This window comes from Nicotiana sylvestris, chromosome 2 (genome assembly GCF_000393655.2).
Source record: "Nicotiana sylvestris chromosome 2, ASM39365v2, whole genome shotgun sequence".
In the NCBI taxonomy this organism is placed as follows: Eukaryota; Viridiplantae; Streptophyta; class Magnoliopsida; order Solanales; family Solanaceae; genus Nicotiana; species Nicotiana sylvestris.
This window is the reverse complement of record NC_091058.1, coordinates 173,061,762-173,071,780: the sequence shown is the minus strand read 5'-3', so window position 1 is coordinate 173,071,780 and position 10,019 is coordinate 173,061,762.

Below are 10,019 nucleotides of genomic sequence, written 5' to 3'. Positions count from 1 at the left end.
GCGAGGACACTGCATGCCCCATGGGTGGCGCCATTGTGCCCTTCATAGAGACCAATGATGACAAGGGTCCCTGGGTCTACCAGATTTTCGATGCGATATCGGCAAACAAGGTTCCCGAGGGTGAGATCATTCAGCACCCTAGGGTAGCTCCCGCAACGATCATGATGATCTCGGAAATGCTGGGTAATGGGTTTGTGCCAGGAAAAGGCCTGGGAGTTGAGCTTAAGGGGATTGTCCAACCTGTCTCCCTGCCCAAGAATTTGGAAACCTTTGGGTTGGGTTTCAAACCGACTGCGGCAGATGCAAAGCGAGCGCGGAAAATGAAGAAGAAAGTCTGGTTTCTTCCCAAACCTGTGCCACGTCTCTCAAGATCTTTTGTTAGAGCAAGTGCCAAGGGGTCACCGGTCCCAAAAATTCTCGGGCCATTGATTGGGATGGACGGGGACCTGAATCAGAGTTTCGAGAGGCTATTCGCTGATGTCAATATGATAGAAGTTGGAGAAAGTTCCAGCAGAGCGGACATACAGTTTGTGGGGCCTGAGGCCAAAATCAACAATTGGACGGTTACTCCTCTTCCTATCCGGGGGGAGTCCTGGTAGTAAGCTTTGATTTTTGCTTTTCTTGTTTGGATTATTCCAGGGTGTAATCCAAATTTTGTTTTTGTAAAAGTGTGAACCCTGTTATCCCGCAAGTTTAATAAAATTCTCTTCTTTTGTCTGATTTTAATTTTGTTTTGTTCTTTTTCTTTCTGAATAGTTCTCTTTTTACTGGTTCTAATGACATGGCATGCACAACGGATCTTTGACCTAGTCTAATAAATCAATCCGACTTCGACTTAATGATACAAGAGGTCGTTTGTGACAATGAGTCTGAATATGAAGAGGATGAAGCCTTCGAAGAGATAAACCGAGAACTATGCCAATTTGAAGAGAAACCCAAGCCTAACCTAAATGACACTGAGGCTGTGAATCTAAGAGACGCGGATAATGTCAGAGAAACCAAAATCAGCATCCACATTGAGCCAAACGTCAGGGAAGAATTGATCAAAACCCTCGTAGAATTCAAAGATGTTTTTGCATGGTCATATGATGATATGCCGGGTTTAAGCACCAATTTAGTGGTTCACAAATTGCCCACTGACCCGGCATACCCTCCGGTCAAGCAAAAGCTAAGGAAATTTAAAACAGAGATGAGTGTAAAGATCAAAGAAGAAGTGATTAAGCAGTTGCAGGTGAAGGTCATTCGGGTCACTCGATATCCTGAGTGGTTGGCCAATGTGGTACCAGTGCCGAAGAAGGACAGGAAGATCAGGGTGTGCGTCGACTACCGCAATCTCAACAAAGCAAGTCCCAAGGATAACTTTCCGTTGCCCAACATCCATATACTGATCGATAATTGCGCTGGGCGCGAGATCGGATCCTTTGTGGATTGCTATGTAGGATATCACCAGATCCTAATGGATGAAGAAGATACGGAAAAGACAGCTTTTATTACGCCATGGGGAACTTACTGCTACCGGGTAATGTCGTTCGGATTGAAGAATGCCGGGGCAACATACATGCAAGCAATGACTACTGTGTTTCACGACATGATACACAAAGAAATTGAAGTGTACGTAGATGATGTGATCATAAAGTCTTGGTGTCAGGGAGACCATGTGGCAGACCTAAGGAGATTTTTTCAAAGACTCCGAAGGTATGATATCAAGCTCAACCCGGCCAAATGCGCATTTGGGGTTCCATCAGGAAAGCTGTTAGGATTCATCGTCAGTCGACGGGGTATTGAGTTAGACCCATCCAAGATCAAATCCATCCGAGATTTGCCACCGCCAAAGAACAAAACAGAGGTAATGAGTCTGTTGGGGAGACTCAATTACATCAGCAGGTTCATCGCTCAACTCACAGCGACTTGTGAACCCATATTTCGGCTGCTGAAAAAAGATGTTGCGTTAGACTGGACGGTGGAGTGTCAAGAGGCTTTCAACCAAATCAAAGGGTATCTGTCCAATCCACCCGTGTTCCGCCTAAGCCAGGGAAGCCCTTAATTCTTTATCTGACGGTCCTGGAAAATTCATTTGGTTGTGTACTGGGGCAACATGATGTTACAGGAAGGAAGGAGCAGGCCATTTATTATCTTAGCAAGAAGTTTACAGTGTATGAGGTCAAGTACACTCAACTTGAGAAAACATGCTGCGCCCTGACTTGGGTGGCTCAGAAGTTGAAGCACTACCTGTCCTCGTATACTACTTACCTCATATCCCGTTTGGACCCATTGAAGTACATTTTTCAGAAACCTATTCCTACAGGGAGGTTAGCAAAATGGCAAATTTTGCTCACCGAGTTTGATATCGTCTATGTGACGAGGACGGCCATGAAAGCCCAAGCGCTGGCCGACCATTTGGCAGAGAATCCTGTTGATGAAAAATACGAGCCTTTAAGAACGTATTTTCCCGACGAAGAAGTGATGCATACAGGTGAGCTGGAATTACCTGAGGAACCGGGTTGGAAGCTTTTCTTCGATGGAGCCGCGAACGCGAAAGGGGTTGGAATAGGAGCAGTACTCATTTCTGAAACAGGACGTCACTATCCTATTACAGCTCAACTACGCTTCTATTGCACCAATAATATGGCCGAGTATGAAGCTTGCATTTTGGGTCTGCGATTAGCTGCGGACATGGATGTCCAAGACGTTTTGGTCTTGGGAGACTCGGACCTCTTGGTACATCAGATTCAGGGTGAATGGGAAACACGGGATTTGAAACTCATACCATATCGAAAATGTTTGCACGATCTGAGCAAGCGATTTCGATCAGTGGAATTCAAACATATCCCAAGAGTCCATAACGAGGTTGCCGATGCATTGGCCACCTTAGCATCAATGTTACACCACCCCGACAAAATGTATGTTGACCCGTTGCACATTCAGGTTCGTGACCAGCATGCTTATTGCAACGCGGTAGAAGAGGAAGTAGATGGCGAGCCTTGGTTTTACGATATAAAGGAGTACCTCAAAATGGGGATATATCCGGAACAGGCCACTGGAGACCAAAAAAGAGCCCTTCGGCATTTGTCGAATGGTTTCTTCCTCAGCGGGGGAGTGTTGTATAGAAGAACCCTGGACTTGGGATTGTTAAGATGTATAGATGTCGGTCAAGCCACGACAGTTATGGCAGAGGTACATGCTGGAGTTTGCGGGCCACATATGAGCGGATATGTATTGGCAAAGAAGATCCTTCGAGCAGGGTATTATTGGCTCACCATGGAGCATGACTGTATCGCTTTCGTGAGGAAATGCCATCAGTGTCAGATACATGGAGATCTGATTCATTCTCTGCCAACAGAGTTACATACGATGTCAGCACCCTGGACGTTTGTTGCATGGGGCATGGATGTCATTGGGCCTATCGAGCCGGCAGCATCCAACGGCCATAGGTTCATTTTGGTGACCATCGACTACTTCACCAAATGGGTCGAGGCTAAAACCTTCAAGTCGGTAACTAAAAAGGCAGTGGTGGATTTTGTTCACTCCCATATCATCTGCAGATTTGGGATCCCAAAAGTGATCATCACGGATAATGGTGCAAATCTTAACAGCAGCCTGATGAGAGAGGTATGCCAACAATTCAAGATTACACACCGTAATTCCACCCCATATCGTCCCAAGGCGAATGGAGCGGTCGAAGCAGCCAATAAGAACATAAAGAAGATACTGCGGAAGATGGTGGAAGGATCCAAACAATGGCACGAGAAATTACCTTTTGCCTTGTTGGGTTATCGCACTACGGTCTGGACTTCCATAGGTACAACTCCTTATTTGTTGGTATACGGAACTGAGGCAGTAATACCAGCGGAGGTCGAAATTCCGTCCCTCCGGATTGTAGCTGAAGCCGCGATTGATAATGATGAATGGGTCAAAGCTCGGTTAGAGCAGCTGAGCTTAATAGATGAAAAAAGATTGGCGGCAGTGTGTCATGGCCAGTTGTATCATAAAAGAATGGCAAGAGCGTACAATAAAAGGATACGCCCCAGAAGATTTGAAGTAGGGCAGCAGGTATTGAAACGGATCCTCCCGCATCAGGCCGAAGCAAAAGGCAAGTTCGCCCCAAATTGGCAAGGGCCTTATATCGTGACCAGAGTGTTGTCCAACGGTGCTTTGTGCCTAACAGATATCGAGAGAAGATGTGTCGACATGGCTATCAATTCTGATGCGGTCAAAAGATATTATGCGTAATTTCTTCGATTATGATAGTTACTGGTTCGTTTGTTTGTATTTGGTACTTATTGGATAATGAAATGACGGAGGCAATTCTTCCTTCTATCCAAACACTTTTAACCCTTGCTCCCCCTTTTGAGCCTTAAGTTATTCTTTCATACCCCTCTTTTGGAATCACTAATGGGAAAAGATATGAAAAGGAAGATGAAAAAAAAGAAGAAGATAAAAATCGCAAGAAAAACAAAACCGTAGGAACTACGTTTGACCTGATTCCTCAAAGAGGATACGTAGGCGCCTCACGGCTCGGTCATAGTGTGCGTAATGCGCATAGCTCAACATAGTGAAAATATGAAATTCCCCAAGCAAGAAGACTGGGGCAGGAATTATGTTTTGAATATCCTAAAGGGTTTGATTCCAAGAGTTGTAACACTTCACCTTTCGGAGTGAAATTAAATATTTGACACACAAAACCAACATCAATGCCCAAAAAAGACCTCCCGATCAATGTCCGAGAAGTGTCAAGTTAGGACAATGAAGCCAAGGATAATACGCTGATCTCCAGCATGAACTGATAGCCAGAAAGAATCTCCAAAAGAGAGAGTCATGTCGGCACCGCCCCGATTCCCCGTTGAAGGGCGGAATGTTAGAGTCTTATCGGTGAAAACCTTCGCAGGCACCATAAGGCGACGAAAGATGAGAGATATAAAACGAGAGAGTCTTACTGGTGAAAACCTTCACAGGCACCGTAAGGCGCCGGGAGCTGAGAGAAAAGAGAGAGTCTTATTAGTGAAAACCCCCTCGAAGGGCACTGTAAGGCGACTAGACAGATTGGCAAAAGGGTCCACATTTGCGAAGAAATGGACACCTATTTATCCCCTGCAAGTAGGGCCATCAGGAAGGTTGATTGGTACAAATAGACTGGGTCGGGAATCCATGGTGCACGACATGATCATCAGGACCAGTCATGACATCCAGATAAGCTCTTTTCTTTTCTCCTTTCCCACCAGTATTGGTTCAGAAAGATTTTTTCCCCTTCTCTATCTTTTTCATTTCTTTATAGAAATTCGTTTTGAAAAGGACTTTTCAGAGTTTACTACCAGAGGCCAAAGTGGTACAAAAGCAAAATACGAATGGGACGGGCCAAAAGCCGAGGCAATAAGACAAAAGGCGTTTGTTGCAAAACCAAAGGACGAATTGTATAGGAAGTTAAGGGTGACGCGAAGAAAAATGGAAAAAACGACGGTTGAGGGACTTATGGACCAAGTTCCAAGAAGATCCCCCCACAAAACGTCGATGGATCACGGACCAAGGTGGTCTGACACCACAAGCATGGAGAATAATCCACTGCAAATTCTGGGAGGAAATAAACTTTTCGGAGAATGGCTTTTGGGATTAAAAAGGACTCCCATAGCTTGTTCTGAAACGAGAAAGTAGGGAAGGGATAAATGGAAGACCATCCCCAGTAGGCATGTCACCCCGGCAAGCAACTCTACCCCCAAATCAGTTTGGGGAGCGCAAAGCAAGGAAAAGGAAAAGAACAATCATACCCCAGCAGGAGTGACACGATCACTCACCATGATTAAAACTAACGAAATCCTCTTTGTCTGCTGCAGGAAAACAAAGGTTGATGATGGCAGAGGAACGCGACGCAAGAAAGGTCCCCAAAACTGGGGCAGAAATTGTCCTGCCATTTTTCTCGGAGGAACGAGGAAACAGACTCAAATATTTTCATGTCTTAGTTTAAATAGGCGCCCACCTGTATAACGAGAGGAATATTTTCATGTCTTAGTTTAAATAGGCGCCCACCTGTATAACGAGAGGAATATTTTCATGTCTTAGTTTAAATAGGCGCCCACCTGTATAACGAGAGGAATATTTTCATGTCTTAGTTTAAATAGGCGCCCACCTGTATAACGAGAGGAATATTTTCATGTCTTAGTTTAAATAGGCGCCCACCTGTATAACGAGAGGAATATTTTCATGTCTTAGTTTAAATAGGCGCCCACCTGTATAACGAGAGGAATATTTTCATGTCTTAGTTTAAATAGGCGCCCACCTGTATAACGAGAGGAATATTTTCATGTCTTAGTTTAAATAGGCGCCCACCTGTATAACGAGAGGAATATTTTCATGTCTTAGTTTAAATAGGCGCCCACCTGTATAACGAGAGGAATATTTTCATGTCTTAGTTTAAATAGGCGTCCACCTGTATAACGAGAGGAATATTTTCATGTCTTAGTTTAAATAGGCACCCACCTGTATAACGAGAGGAATACTTTTTAGTCTTGTACTTCAGATTTTAAAATCAGTAAGCCACCAGAAGGTAGAAGGTTACAACAGGAGTCCCCAGCAGGAAAACAATAAAAATTCCCAGCACCGGGAAGCAAAAGGTTGCAATAAGAGGTCCCAGCATAAATTCAAGCGCCTGAGCCAAAAGGAAGAAAAGACGCGTCTTGAAAGAAGTGGCTTGTGAACATTAAATTATGCCCAGCATAACAAATCTGATGAGGAAAGCTGTATCCCTGAGGAACCGCCGAGAAGCTTGATAAAGAAAGCCATGTCCCCAGCAAAATGATGAAAACTGGTATTCAAAAAGGAAAAAGACCAGTATCATCCCCAAATTCACGGAACAAAAGCATCGGAGGAAAACACAAGCCGACAAGAAAGCAAGGCAACAAGGACAAGTTGCAGTCTAGTCTAGCTTCTTGTTTTCTTGTTAATCACAATGTAATAAGGAGACCGTTAGCGCAGCGATAGCAGCATACAACAGCATGTAACAGCACACAACAGCAGCGAACATTACAGTCCCACAGTAGTCCCAGCTACCAAAACTTCCAGAACTACATTAACCTGATTCCCTTCTAGCCAGGGATATGTAGGAAACCTTTGAAGCAAAGGTTCGGTTAAATCTTTTTCAAAAAAAATGCTTCACACGGAGTACTCGAATGGGCAAAAATCGCTCACTTTATCTTTGCACGAAAACCCTTCGTGTTTTCGGACAAAGAGGGGCAGCTGTGAGCACGTGATTTTTGCTTCACGGAAATTACTCCAAAAGAAAAAATAATAATAATAAAACAAAATTATCTTGGTGTGCAATTGTTAGGATTTGCGTGACATTTTTGATAAATATTTGTGTTTTGCCCGTAAATGTTCACTTTGTTGTAGTTAATTGAAAAATACAAAAAAATAAATATATATGTTGCCTGCATTTAGGAATTAATGGTACATTAGTAATTAATTAACCACAAATTTGGTTAAAAGAAAACCACAAAAAATATGCATGTGTATTTCTTCATTGTGTGATTTTATGTAGGTGTTAGATAATATATATGTAATTTTATATAATTTTATTGGGATGTTGTTTAATTTTGATAATTAAAAGAAGAGATGGAAAATGGTTGAAAATAGAAGGAAAATCGGGATTGGGCCACCCTAGGTGGACCCAAATCCAGGCCCAAAGCAACCCCATACCCGGTCCAATTTGTTTAAGCTTCCTGACGCTCCAAACGACATCGTTTTGCTACGTTTAATCGGAGCCGATGGATCAACTCAATCCAACGGCCAGGATCACACCCCCAGATCCGTTAATCTGACCCAGTCCGTTCCCCTATCCGGTCTCACCCACCCTCATACCCAAACGACGTCGTCCCTCTTTAATGAATAGATCCTGGCCATTGATCACTCTCTATCCAACGGCCAGGATCAAGCCACCCCCTTCCGTATATAAGCTCCCCAGCACACCCCACGCCCCCAAACCAAACCCCACCCTTCACCACTGTACACCGTCGTCCCAAACACAAACCCAAGCCCCGTTCCAAACCCTAGCCGCCCCCATACACTCTCACCCTGAACCCGGAGGCCCCGACGCCGGTGACCACCAAAATAACACCCCTGGTGCACTCACCACCCCGAACACGGATCTGCTACCCCTTGCCTCGAATCACACTCCATCATCTCGAATCTTAATTTAAAGGTTCGAGCCAAACCCGGACCTACACCAACCCACCCCAGTTTCACACTAGTCACCACCCTGGCCTCACTCGTGACCAAACCAAGTTTGGTTTGGTCTGAATCTACCTACAAATCCTTAAGCCCAAAATCGGACCGGTTCGAACCCTAGAACACAAGAACCTTGGAATCCGGCCAGTTTAATAGAGGGTTGGGGTCTAATAGACCTTAATCAAGGTGTTCTCGGTCGAGAACACCCCGATTAAAGTTTGTTCGACCTCAAATGGTCAAATCTAGTTCAGGCCTGGGTCGTTCGTTGTTGAGCATCCACAGTAAGTTTTCTTTTTCTTTTCTAGTTTTGTTTGAATATTGATTGAGTTTGTTAACATGTTTAGTCAGTCTGTTTGGTATTACTAATGTGTTCTTTCAATTCCCTCCATCTTCGTAAGACCTTTTTATTTTGGTCGATTACTCTTCTGTTTATTGTTAAATACGTATGGTGAGATACATGTTCGATTAGATTAATATCGTCGAATAGATAATTCATATAGCCTCCCTGTGTTGTGCAAAGTTGTTGAAGGCATGTTGATGCCCTGTTCGTGTTGTTTGATTGATCGACTGATTGTTCCATGTTATAATTAGTATAGTCGATTAGATAAACGTCGTCGATTAGTTTTATAGGACTGAATGTTCAAATATTCTGATTCATATAACTTCACACGATTGATCGAACCATTGTCGTTCATTGGATGCTTGACATTGTTTGAAAGTGGTTTGTAACTGCAATACAAACAATTAGAATTCAGTCTAGGGCAGCTTCAAATTTGAACTTTTAGAAGTTCAAAATGCCCCACTGTTGCAGTAGGATAATACAGTAATAAGCTGGGGGCTAACAGGGGTAATTTGGGGGTTTGAAAAGAACAGAAATGACTAGTTTAAGTGAGCTGACATAGGGTACTGAAAAGGACTTAAACTAATGTAATAGTGGGGAACCAAACTTGGTAGCATGTGGTTGATTAAATATTAAAGGCTGCCCATACCTTTGGGCAGAAAACACATGCTAGAGGGCTGTCAAATGGATGGGCATGGGGCATTTTTTGATTAGTTTAAAGGAGTTATGGGCAGGAAAAGACTGAGGGGATGAAGGCATCCTGGAGCCTGCCATTTCTGCCTATAAATAGGCCTGTTTAGGACAAGGAAAGGGAGTTCTTCGAACAGAGAGAGGTCAGTGAGTATTGAAAGCATAGGCTGGAAAATTATTGAGTGTTCAGAGAAGAATAAAACTGTTAGTTCTAAAGGGTTGGTCTGTTACTATTTCGTTAGGGTATTCTGATTTCCCTGTGGGATTACTACTGTAGTCTGGGCTTCTGTATGCAGTTGATTGAGTTTGGTCTTATTGCTATTGAAGTTGTCGTTGGTTATTCGTCGAGTTGTTGTGATTATTGAACTGCTGTCACTATTGCATTTGAATTTTCTGGGTTTTTTTTCCTGCTGGTTTACTACTCTGTTTTGGGATTGGTGGTTGATTGCTCGACCACCTGTGGGTTTGTCATTGTTGTGGAACTGCTGTTGCTGTTTATTGCTGTTGTGTTACTGCTGTATTACTGCTGTCTGGTTGCCTGCTGCTGATATTATTCTTCTTCTCATTCTTATTGTCCAACATCCAGGTACACATTCTAATTTCACTAGTGTAATGATGAATTTAGAGCATGAATAAGAGTATAAGAAGAATTGCAGTCTGAACTTAGCATAGTTATTTTTATTTTTTTGTTGTTTGTGGTTTAGAACATCTTTGTATGCTTGACATGTAAAGTTTGGCTTTCAAACTGTGTAATGAAACAGTTTTCAGTCCATAAGAG